Here is a 12,903-nt window from a genome sequence, read left to right as displayed (position 1 = left end):
CACTTTTTCAGTTCTTCCCACAAATTTTCTATAGGATTGAGGTCAGGGCATTGTGATGGCCACTCCAATACCTTGACTTTGCTGTCCTTAAGCCATTTTGCCAGAACTTTGCCCATTTGTGACCAAGCTTTAACTTCCTGACGGATGTCTTGAGATGTTGCTTCAATATGTCCACATAATTCTCCTTCCTTATGATGCCATCTATTTTGTGAAGTGCACCAGACCCTCCACAACATGATGCTGCCACTCCCATGCTTCACGGTTGTGATGGTGTTCTTCGGCTTGCAATCCTCCCCCTTTTTCCTCCAAACATAACGATGGTCATTCTGACCAAACAGTTCTATTTTTGTTTCATCAGACCAGAGGACATTTCTTCAAAAAGTATGATCTTTGTCCCCATGTGCAGTTGCAAACCGTAGTCTGGCTTTTTTATGGTGGTTTTGGAGCAGTGGCTTCTTCCTTGCTGAGTGGCTTTTCAGGTTATGTCGATATAGTACTCGTTTTACTGTGGATATAGATACTTTTGTACCTGTTTCCTCCAGCATCTTCACAAGGTCCTTTGCTGTTGTTTTGGGATTGATTTGCACTTTTCGCACCAAAGTACATTCATCTCTAGGAGACAGAATGCGTCTCCTTCCTGAGCGGTATGACGGCTGCGTGGTCCCATGGTGTTTATACTTGCATACTATTGTTTGTACAGATGAACGTGGTACCTTCAGGCGTTTGGAAAAAAAACTTTTTCTGAGGTCTTGGCTGATTTCTTTTGATTTTCCCATGATGTCAAGCGAAGAGGCACTGAGTTTGAAGGTATGCCTTGAAATACATCCACAGGTACACCTCCAATTGACTCAAATGATGTCAATTAGCCTATCAGAAGCTTCTAAAGCCATGACATAATTTTCTGGAATTTTCTAAGCTGGTTAAAGGCACAGTCAACTTAGTGTATGTAAACTTCTGACCCACTGGAATTGTGATACAGTGAATTATAAAATAAATAATCTGTCTGTAAACAATTGCTGGAAAAATTACTTGTGTCATGCACAAAGTAGATGTCCTATCCGACTTGCCAAAACTATAGTTTGTTAACAAGAAATTTGTGGAGTGGTTGAAAAACAAGTTTTAATGACTCCAACATAAGTGTAAGAAAACTTACGACTTCAATTGTATGTAATTAATTAGATCTATATCAATGACCATATCACATTCACCGGGCTGCCAGTAGAAGACTAAAGATTTCATGTTACAATAGTTATGGGTGGCCGTTTTCCAGAAGATCACCACAAAAGAAGCTCATATAAGGTGCATTTTGTCCCACATGAACAGATTACCTGGTTGGCAAAATGAATATGGCACTGGGACAGCATTATACCCTGCTGCAAATTAGGTTTCTGTTACGTCTCACTGTTGTTCCCATGAGATGCCGACTGGGAGGGAAGAAGAGAGTTCCTGAGTGAAAGAACGACTCAGTTCACTCAATCTGTCTCAGCAGATTGTGTGCAAAATTCACATTCCGTACCCTCCCCATCGGCTCAGGGCAAGATGCTCATCAGTGTCCCTGAACGTCAACAAAACATATTAATGCTTGCTGTTGAGCGAATTTGACATTCATCTTCTTTCTGTGCTGCATCATTTTATTAGATTGGAAAGAAATCCTACTTTTTGAAATAAAAAGATAAAAATGAGTTTAGGGTCACAAAGCCAGCACACACTAAAACAAAAAAACAACCTGACATCTCATCCCAAGCTTTTGAACATGGCTGTCTGCTATCATCATGGAGCCGTGACTTTTCCTCTGGTACATACTAGCCTACATCCCCGTTTCCACCAGGTTAGGTCTCACATTCTGTAATGGAATTAAAAATTAATGCTTTGGTTCAAGTAAAACATTTTAACAAAGTTGATTATTCTACTATTTATTTTTAAAGCCTCAGATCTTTTTTTATTTACAGGCTGACACAATTACCGTATAATTGTGTAACCAACGATTAAGGATGAAGACCGTCATGAAAATAAAATAACTGCCATAACCGTAAAAAAACAACAGCTGACTGAAGACGGGACGGCCGGGCATTCATGCGGTTGAGTCAGTTTCCGCAGTAACATGGACCCTTTGCAACATGAAACTTTGTTTATTTCAGCAATGCACAACATGGTGTTGTAGCAAACAAGTCTAGTTTCCTAGGTAACACCCCCTCCCTGCAGCAGCACAGCACATACAGTCAGTCAGGAGCGGACGAGAGAATGTGCGTATTAAATATATATATTTTGCTATTCACGATTATAATTTTGACCACGGTCATTTGGCTGACCAATAACCGTCATCCAAAATTCCATGACAGTCACAGCCCTAGGCATATATATATATATAACATACATACACACACCTCTCTCGTCACATATCAGCTCCAACATGTCAAATCGGTTTTGAATTATAATTGTTTTGCCTGCAGTCATTTTACTTTTTTCTATTCTTATCAGAATGGCTCTGCTACAGCATAGCAACGGGATAGCCACTGCTGAAGGCCAAATTCTATCATGCAGATTTAATTACATTGTCCCCAGTCATTGAATTCCATAGACATACATTGCTGAATTACATGTGTGGGAATTGGCCTATATGGATAGGGATGAATTGAAATGTTTCTTACAGAAGAAATATGGAAATCATATGTATACCCATGGCAGCTATTAAAAGGGAACAGTTGAGATTATGGGGATATTAAGACTAAAGGTAAGGACAACAGTTCACCTGACAGGACAATCCAAACATGACTGTTGATTCTTTTGGTGCATTTTATATTTACTGTCTCCTTGCTCTGCCATTGAGGAACTTGAGCAAGAACACTTGTAGTTGTTTGGAACACAGCAGTTCATCCATCCTTTACACAATTACGGTTGTTTACGCAATCAAAAAACTGCCCAATATAAATCGCAATCTGGGTCAGGTGGGCATAATTTGAAAGCTTGTTCTATTGCCAATATGACTAGCAAAATGATAAAATATGATCTTACAGTGTTATGCTTTCACAAGGCAATTCAGAGAAGCAGGTCGTAATTTGTGAGCATAGAATGTTGTCATGAGTGCATTCAGATGCATGGTCCACAGCAAATGTTCTTCACAATACAACAAACATGGACTCATTCTGTTCAGTACAACCAAGGGTATAACCACATAACATATTGTAACTGTACAAACATAGTGATCATAAACCATGAACACTGTATATTACAAGTTTCATATGGTAATGTGAAGTGCCCATTTGTACTCACGGTGTTTGGCTTGCGTGTATGACAGCAAAGCCATATTTATTAATAGTTGTCAATGTCTCATCTTTGAAAATACATAGAGAATACAAAAGACGTAATTTATTTTTTATATTTAACATTTATTTAACTACGCTGTTAAGAACAAATTCTTATTTACAATGGCAGAGGGTTAACTGCCTTGTTCAGGGGCAGAAAGACAGATTTTTACCTTGTCAGCTCTGGGATTCGATCTAGCAACCTTTCAGTTACTGGCCCAACGCTCTAACCACTAGGCTACCTGCCCAATTAGCGGGAGGGATGGGGGCAACTTGTTGTCCTACGCGGTGCTCAAGTTCAGAACGGCTGTCTGTCAAAACCAATATAGAGCTGTCTGTCAAAACCAATATAGAGCTGTGAAACGCAGATCCAGAGCTCTGATTTCACGTATAGCATGTTACTGTACAGCGTTCCAATTTAGAAGCTTATTAGTGTCCAAATATGCCATTTTCAAACTGCATACAGGTACGAGTGGACAAATACTGCAAATCAACAACCCATTGAAAAGCTAACCATGGTCAAGGTCCAAGAGAAAAAAAACAGCATCATTTCTGTTATTTTGACACAAAAGTAGTCTATCCAGTGTTACGGGATTTTTATGGATAATGACTAAATATGTATACATTTGACTTAGAATTATAACTAAACAGAATACTACTATGTTACTGTATGGATGAATGAATCTTATTATAATCATAATGCTGAATATAATGTGTTCCTTGTTAGAAAGAATGGAGTTATCTTCAGACAGGCTGGAATGATGTGTTCCTTACAGGAAATTCTGTCTCTACCCAGGGAGGGGTGAGACCTTGGGCTGGTTGCAGATTGTTTAACAGGTGGCAGACAATAAGAACGCTAACTGTACTGCCATTGTATCCGAGAGGAGGAAGGACATTTTAAAACCTATGACGTCAGTTTTATTATATAACCTGATGTAAATTGTACTATGATCAGTACTCTCGAGAATAAACGCTATTGATTGATTGATTTTGAGACTGGTTTCTGTCCATTTTATGCTAATAAGTATCTTACAAATTCTTATGTATGGGCCGAGTGTTTTAATTGAATTGGTTGCTAACATATAGGAATAAAATTCCTTAAACATCCAGCTATGTTTTTTCTCAGAATGGTTGGAACCCTCAGAAGGATGCAAAAGTTTAAACCTCTGCCGTCTGAGGACAAGTACTCCAAAACCACAGTTGCAACATTCCATTTGAAGAGGATGTGGTTAGTCAGCTGGAGTATCAACAATAACTACGGCATGTTTTTTCGGCTTAATTATTCAAGAAAAAGTTTAAATATTGAAAAAGCTCTGTTCGATGTGTGGGACAGAATAAATCCTTGAGTTCAATGGCTTACGAAAGCACTGAAACAGATACTTTAAAGATTTCATACCAATAGCATAGTATTTTGTGCACTCATATCAAACAAAATAGATGATATTCTATCAGCCATGGCTCGATCTCCGTCTAGCCAGAGAAAACCTCAATTAGCCAGCCTTGGGTTTAATTGCTGAGTGCTAGCAGCTTACTGCCTCCCCCTCCCATCACAGCTCCTCTAACTGATTATGACATTTTGCAGTTCTTCTGTCAAGGGACTCCGTAATTGGGTTCATTGATTAAAGCCCAGTTATTACTGACAACACCACCGCTGTATGTAATAGTCCAGATAACATAAACAGAGACACGTCTGGTCTCCACTGGCTGCTCAGTATCTTCAGACACCAAACTGACATGATCTATCCATTTTTGACAGCCAGCTCAGTGAGAAACTGTACACTGGAGCACCATCAATTGGGAGTGACCATAGAAATAAGATTTTCCAATTCAACTTTTTTTTAATCAAAATCTTTGACACAATAAGCCAAGAGAAAATAGTTCAATTTCTGTTAACAAGACTTGATATGAAATGAAACATAGGAAGCCACACCTTGTGTTCCTAGTATCAGGTTTGTCTGAAAACAAAACAAGCCCTTAAACTGGGCGCGGGTAGGAGACGGTACAAAAATAAAATATAAATCCCCATCCCTCCTCAGAAGGGGACCATGCAACACAGTCGAATGATAAACTGAATAAAGCCCTTTACCACAATCACTCTTTAGCGTCCATGCCCTCTTTAGCATCCATGCCCTCCATTTCTACATCACTATCAACATCATCCACCTCCAATTCCAACTCCGGCATCTTCTCATACGCCTTCTCAGAAGGCTTCACTGTCACATCCCACGTGGATGTCTCCACCACCAGATCTGACCAGAGAGGACAGAACAGGTAAACGTGCGTGGGGGAGAAAGTTCAATCATTAATAAAAGTGCTGCAAATGCCTCATGTTCAGGTGAGTTGACTTACAGCTAGCGTCTCCATCCAGACCCAGAATCTTCATGTAGCCGCCATGAGACAGCAACCTCACCAGGGTCTGAGCAGTGAGGCACACCATGTCCTGGACAGAGCAAATATTATGTCAGCATCTTGGTATAATGTGGAGAACACACTGAAAATGTATTGTTTGTTACCTTAGTATTACAAATTAGGCCACGACTACTGTCTCGCAGACTACGGTTTAGACAAGCAAAAAAAACAGAAATCAAACAATAATTCAAGATTGCATTCAGAAAGTACAGGTTTACACTCTTACAAGATAGGATAAGAGACAGGCCGGCGGGTAGCATAGCGCTTAAGAGTGCTGAGCCAGTAACCAAAAGGTTGCTGGTTTGAATCCCAGAGCCGACTAGGTGAAAAATATGTCTTTGTGCCCTTGAGCAAGGCACTCAACCCTAATTGCTCCTGTTAAATTGCTCTGGATAAGAGCATCTGCTAAATGACAAAACATGTAAATGTAATGGAGAGAGGCCGGCAGGTAAGTACCTGTTGCTCCAGGTTCATGACAGTGAATACACGGTAGTGTCCATTCTCACAGGGGTCTGCGATCCCAGCTGAACCAGGCAAGAAAAGCCCTGATGACAGCATCTGCAGGCTCCGCCTGAAGATCACATTGAGGGCTAGTGGCTGTCTGCTGGGGTTGTTCATGACTGCAGAGTGACCCTGGACAGAGAGAGAGAGAGAGAGAGAGAGAGAAACCGAAAATCTTCACCACGGAAAAACAGACTAAGCAGGCAGGCAGCATCTTGTGCCAGTACACATATTGACTGTTGTGTCAACGCTAAAATAGCAGGGCTGGCCATTTCTTCGGCCTCGTAAAGTGCAGTTTGCTTGGGTAATGAATGACACCCAGAGACTCTTGAGTGCGTATCCAACTGCTGAGCAAACCAAAACCTCTCCTCCAAATGAAGCTTGTCAGGAGCATGTCCACTACATGAGGTCCAGGAAATCCAAATATTATGCCCACACTGAAGTCTAATGAGGACACTAACATATGGGAGTGGTTTTTACACCTCTTCAGGTTCAACACACAAACTCTACAACCAGTATGCTAAAATAGGGTCAGGACAGGCATACAACATAAAATCGATAAATTGAGTGTATGCAAACAGCTGTGCATGGGGCTCACCAGTAAGTCCAACATCCAGGGGGTAAGGGGTTCAAACCCTGGGAAGCGGGTCCTCAGGTCCTTCAGCAAACTGACCAGGACCTTCACCCTGATAGGCCAGAACCAGACCCCCCCCCCACACACACACACACACACAGACAAATTGACATGTTTGGATAGGTACATTTAACATAAACAATATGTCATTCCAAAATTTACAGGAAAAAATATAAACTACTGATGAAACCATAGGTGGTTGGGTGTTCGCAGTGGCAGCTCACGTGGAGTGGGAGGCATTTTCTTCAAACCAGCGAGCTTGGCGAACGGCAGCCAGGGAGTTCTGCAGGAGCTTCATATCGACTGTGGAGAAGGGAGGCAGACAGAAATCACTCAATATATCTGGCTAAACCTGCCTGACATTGATGTTTTAGTCCCTCACGTCAGCTATAATAGCAATACTTCAGCGACTGGCTTCTTTGATCAGAGGGTACAGACAGTAGAGGTGAAAGGTTAACAGCTAAACCATCCCCATATCTCTGGATGCCTCCATCCACCCTTCATCCCCCATCCATTGTAAGAGTGTGACTGTTAATCCTCGCTAAACTATATGTACTGTGCACATCAGGCTCCAGCTTGCGCATGTTGTGGGGCACGGTGGCAATGAGGATCTTCACGGTGGCGTCGGCCGAACTGATCTCAAAGCCCATCTCATTGGGCAGCATGGAGAGTACTGGGGAAACATATTCAAACACATACTGTAGTTTACCAAGGTCATAATCTCAGATTGTTTCTGAGGGGAGATGTATGAGGAAAAGACTGATGATAATGTAAAGAAAAGTGATGTGCATTACCTTCCGAAGGGTCCTGTGTGCGTAGGGTCTCCACTACCTTGGTGCCCAGCGCGGTCACTGTCTCCACTGGGAGAAACAGTCATATTAGTGGTCAGTTTTGACCGTGTTCCATCCACTACCCCATTTCCTCAGAGTAGTGATTATCACGTAATAGGGGCATTAGAAATGCATTTAGGTAAAAACTTTCCAGAAGGCAATATCTTCAGAATGACAGCAAGGTCTGCAACATTGTGTCCTGTTGTCATGGTGCCTTTCTTGTAGGAGCCAGCCCACCTGTCTCATTTCCTCAATTTCCTAGAGTTAGAAAAGTATGAAAACAATGTTACATTCAACTCAACTAACTTGTTTGAAATTCCCTCATCCCTGCATTTGAGGATTCACCAAACTATTTCTCCGTTGAGATCAAATCTGACACTGTAGTACGTACCACTTCATCAGCCCCAGCTGAAACGATGACGTTGTCAATGACGTTGGTGATCCTGTTGACCAGTGACAAGATGGATGACTAGAAGACAGAGAGAAAAGGTTTTAAAACTACTGTCTGATGGCAGTTCTAATGTGCTAGTTTAATTGGTGTCATCCTGGATACTGGTTCAAAATGGGTTAAGAAACACTGGTCTATGAAGCACACAGCTGGAGTGAAGTAACACATCGGGCACCACTAAACTATGGAGTAGGCTGCCACCAAGTGTCTGAAATCAAACTGCCATAAACACACACAACATCTTGAGCACTTGAAACCCACATCACAGCCACAACAGTTCTTGCCCGTAAACATTGCAGACACATGCCAGATCTTACAACAATTAGGTATTTGTAATGGGAAATTATAGTAACTATATACCTGTATTTGAGTTACTGTGGATATAGATTGATAGGTAATAAACATTTATTTGTATTTATTTAACTAAGCAAGCCAGTTATGAACAAATTCTTAATACAATTACAGCCTACCAAAAGGCCTCCTCCAAAACACACATCCCGACAAGAGAGACAACACTACATAAAGAGAGACCTAAGACAACAACATAGTATGGCAGCAACACAGCATGGTAGCAACAACATGGTAGAAGCACAACACGGCAGAAGCACAAAACAGGGTAAACATTATTGGGCAAACAACACCACAAAGGGCAAGAAGGCAGAGACTACAAATACATCACACAAAGCAGCCACAACTGTCGGTAAGAGTGTCCACGATTGAGTCTTTGAATGAAGCGATTGAGAAAACTGTCCAGTTTAAGTGTTTGTTGCAGCTCGTTCCAGTCCCTAGCTGCAGCGAACTGAAAGGTCGAGCGACCCAGGGACGTGTGTGCTTTGGGGACCTTTAATAGAATGTGACTGGCAGAACGGGTGTGGTATGTGGAGGATGATGGCTGCAGTAGATTGTATCTGTGGCTCCCCATGCAGACAGAAGCATTCCCTTGGGGAAGGGAAAAAGGAGTTAACCATGAATGTTTAAGTACCATATTTAATGAAGCCATTTGGCGCCTGTTAATCTATCATTATCTGATGTAACTATGTACTGATGATTTTACCTTTGACCTGTATCAAATGTCTGCCAAGTGTTGAATGTTGTGCATTTAGTTTTTACTGACAGTAGTTACGCTTCTATCCAATTGGCAACAGATTTTCATGTGAATATTCTAAAATCTGCATACAAACTAAATCAATTCTCTCACCAGAGATGTGTTTCCATCAAATTGACTTGTTACGGATAACAGTCTCTGCGTGATGACGTAGTGCACATAATAACTTTTGCGGTTCAATTCTCATGTACTGAATAAAAAAATACAAGTTAAATGGGTTTCTATCACATTCTCAAATCGACTGTTGGTTTGGTAAGAAATGTTGCGTTATACAGCAAATCTCTGGTCTTGGCACGTGCACTTTAGCCAACAGCTCACAGATACAGTGCAGGTAGGCTACCTACATGATGAGAGAGAGATTATTTTTGTTTGTTAAATGGTAGCCAAACATTGATCATCATGTCATCAGAATAAAACCCTCAATATTTATTGGAAAGGAACATCAAGCTCATCACCGTGCGCTTAACCACCCTGTAATGTTCATAACATATTTCATCTGTAGCCAAATAAACCATGTTTTCCCGAGTCGTAGTGAGAGGAGCACAAAATATTTTTGTGTGAATCGCAGTTTATTTTGATATGGTTAGTAAATAAATATTTGTACATAAAGGCATTTCTACCGCCATCTCTCACATACTTAATTTTACCGACACAAAAAGATCCCACCTCGTCTAGCGTATTTTGTTTTGGCGACATTTGGAAAGTTAACAAATTTGCTGTTTCCATCAGACCTGTCGTAACATTTCTTTTATCCGTCATGTACTTTACTTGCATAAGAAGGTAGGATGGAAACCTGGTAACTGTGTGATTCTGTAGCAGCAGGGGTGTATTCATTACGATGATTCTGCAGCAAAATGTTTTGCAACAAAAGCGATTTACTCCAAACAGAAAATGTGTTTCTATTTGACAAATTCAAGTAGGCCTCTCCCCATTTCATTCCATTTGCTTCTTAAAGGTAAACGGTTTCTGTTGCAAAACGTAATGAATATACAACCCTGATGTTGTGACTTCCTACAAGCCTCTCGGGCTTGTGTTTAAAGAACATTCGGTACGGTGTGATTAATATAGAAGGGCCTTCTCAGAGAAGGATTGTTAGACATTTTCTCTGCTCCTGTTCTGGAGGTGTCTCTCCTTTGCAACTTGTAATAAACCAGAGATTTTATCAATGACTGCCTGCTTTTTTTCTTCACATGGAAATTCCCGTTACAGTATTAGACATATTAGCTAACCACATCATATGATATAGCAATTGATGCCCAGTCGATTGACTTGGCATCATATGATATAGCAATTGATGCCCAGTCGATTGACTTGGCATGCTACCATTGGTTGATGCAATGCTGCACCGGCGCATCTAGTTCGGCAGGAAAGCGACCATTACCATAAGTGGATATTATTCCCAGCTTATATTACAGACACACAACTAAAAAAAGGCACTTGCTGCTGTAGTGTCTGGTCAGGCCACCTCACTTGAATTACTCCAGTTGTACAGTCTGCTGCTTGTGAACATGTTTAAAATAGTAAATGGTCATGTAAACACGTGTGCGTGCGCTTAGTAACGGACCTGTTCAACAGAGGTGGGGCCAAGGTCCTGGTTCCTCTTCAGTAGGGCCTCACTGAAGGCTGTCTCATCAGGGGCAGGCTTCAGGCAAGGGAAGGCTATTCCACACTGAGACAAGGGGAAATAGATATTTATTAACACATCATGTTGTATTATGTAAGTAGCAACATCTTCCCATCAGTCCAATTATTTCTAGTAGAAGGAAACTCTGCATCTAAAGAGTGTTGTGGAGCAGGGTGGTGAGAAGAAATGTGGAAGCTCAAGGATGGTAATATTAACCACAACTTTGGTGTTCAATACAACAACATATGGCATTTCTTTGAAACTGAACAAGAATACTCACCAAGTATTCTTGGTGAGGTCAAATGGGATGTGAGGGACAAATGGGAAAAATCTACAATTGATGGAGATCATAAAGGGAGGGCCATTTCACAGATGAATTTACTAAATGCCAAATGCATTCGAATTTCAATGCATTTCCTGAGTTGGTTTGAGTTTAAATATAAATGTACCTCAAACATTACTACGGGCGCACACTTTGCAATGTTCAGTGTGGTGTTCAGAAGGTGCTTACCCTAGTACAGGTACTCCCCCGCAAGCCCCAAAACGGCCACCACGACCTCGACCCCTCACGCCTCTGGCAAATGAAGAAGTGACAACACATTCATAAACTTGATTCAAAGTGTTGAACACAAAGAAACGTATGATGTAACATTAAACGACGTTGAAAGTGACGTATTAATAAACATATAAGGGGCGTGCTCTAGCACAAGATAGCTAGCTCTGTACGCCACACGACGTAGCGTACGCTTACGGCGCTAACGTTAGCTAGCTAGAACACCTCGAGCGAAGTTTTAACTAGTGGTGAAATGCGTTTGGTGATTTATTATTGAAAGCTATCTAAATCACATACGTGTAAATATATGTACTTTACCTCATTGTGTGAGACGTTGTGGAAACTTCCTTGAAATCTATATGGAAAATGTGCACTTCTGCTGCTAGAAGTGTTCTACCCGGCTACGTTGGCTTGTTAGTGTGTGTGGATTCTTTGGGGTTTAATGGCAGACTACAACCTACTGTGTATTGCCGTCACCTACTGTAAGAGGTAGTGAGACAAACATTTTATATTGCGGGAAAGGTGTGTGCGAGGGAGGGGGACCCCGACATCATACAAAAGACAATAACTAAATAAAAAACAAACCCACTCCTTCAGTCACAGTTCAAATAACATCCCTACACAGCCTCGGGCAAAATCCATAAATCCCAAAACACATTCAGCCGCACTCACAACGATGCCTATTTTCTCAGATTTGCACTGTGCGGTTGAGAACCAATGCAATAAACGCTACAGAGTCCACCTTGCAACAGGTCAGGATCCCTCTGTTGACAAGGAATATTCACTGGTGTCTCTATTCTTACTACCATTATGTCTTCTCACCAGCTCCGGATAGGAGTCATGCTGGACAGCCCTTATTCTTGCCACCTCTGTCTCCTTCACACTAACAGGGCACTTCAAGAATTCAGGCCCACGTTCACCACTGCAATTGCAGCATTTATGCTCTGCTGGCATATGATACTCCTCCCATCGATACACACTTGACCAAATAATTTGCATTTATCACACTGCATGGGTTTGGGGATGAAGGTTTTTACAGGGTATCTCACAAATACACGTGAGAAGGGAGAAACTCTTCTTCAAAAAACAATAGAATGGATTAAGTGGGCTTCCTCACTCTATCAAGCACGTGGGTCAGATGGTGAGCACCAACCACTTGATCCAATTATTCACGTGGGCTTCCTCACTCTATCAAGCACGTGGGTCAGATGGTGAGCACCAACCACTTGATCCAATTATTCACATATATCCTTTGCATTCACTTCTAGCACCACCCCAGACATAACCCACTTGATAGGCGCCCTGCTTCGAAGATCCAGCACTCCCCACAGCAATTCGCCCAAGCCTCCCCCATTTCTTTTTTTTTCTTTAAATTTTTTATCCCATTTTCGTGGTATCCAATCGCTAGTAATTACTATCTTGTCTCATCGCTACAACTCCCGTACGGGCTCGGGAGTTGTAGGTCGAAAGCCGAAGGTCTTTGTTGTAGTTGTAGGT

The 12,903-nt window shown here is 41.5% G+C and overlaps 1 pseudogene; it reads right to left on the bottom strand.

Annotated features, from left to right (window-relative positions):
- Positions 1-1,938: 1,938 nt before the first annotated feature.
- On the bottom strand, positions 1,939-11,517 carry LOC139573616 (interleukin enhancer-binding factor 2 homolog; annotated as a pseudogene).
- Positions 11,518-12,903: the final 1,386 nt, after the last annotated feature.

Source organism: Salvelinus alpinus, chromosome 4, assembly GCF_045679555.1.
Source record: "Salvelinus alpinus chromosome 4, SLU_Salpinus.1, whole genome shotgun sequence".
In the NCBI taxonomy this organism is placed as follows: domain Eukaryota; kingdom Metazoa; phylum Chordata; class Actinopteri; order Salmoniformes; family Salmonidae; genus Salvelinus; species Salvelinus alpinus.
Note: the sequence above shows the minus strand (reverse complement) of the source record. Positions and strands in the feature narration are given on the sequence as shown.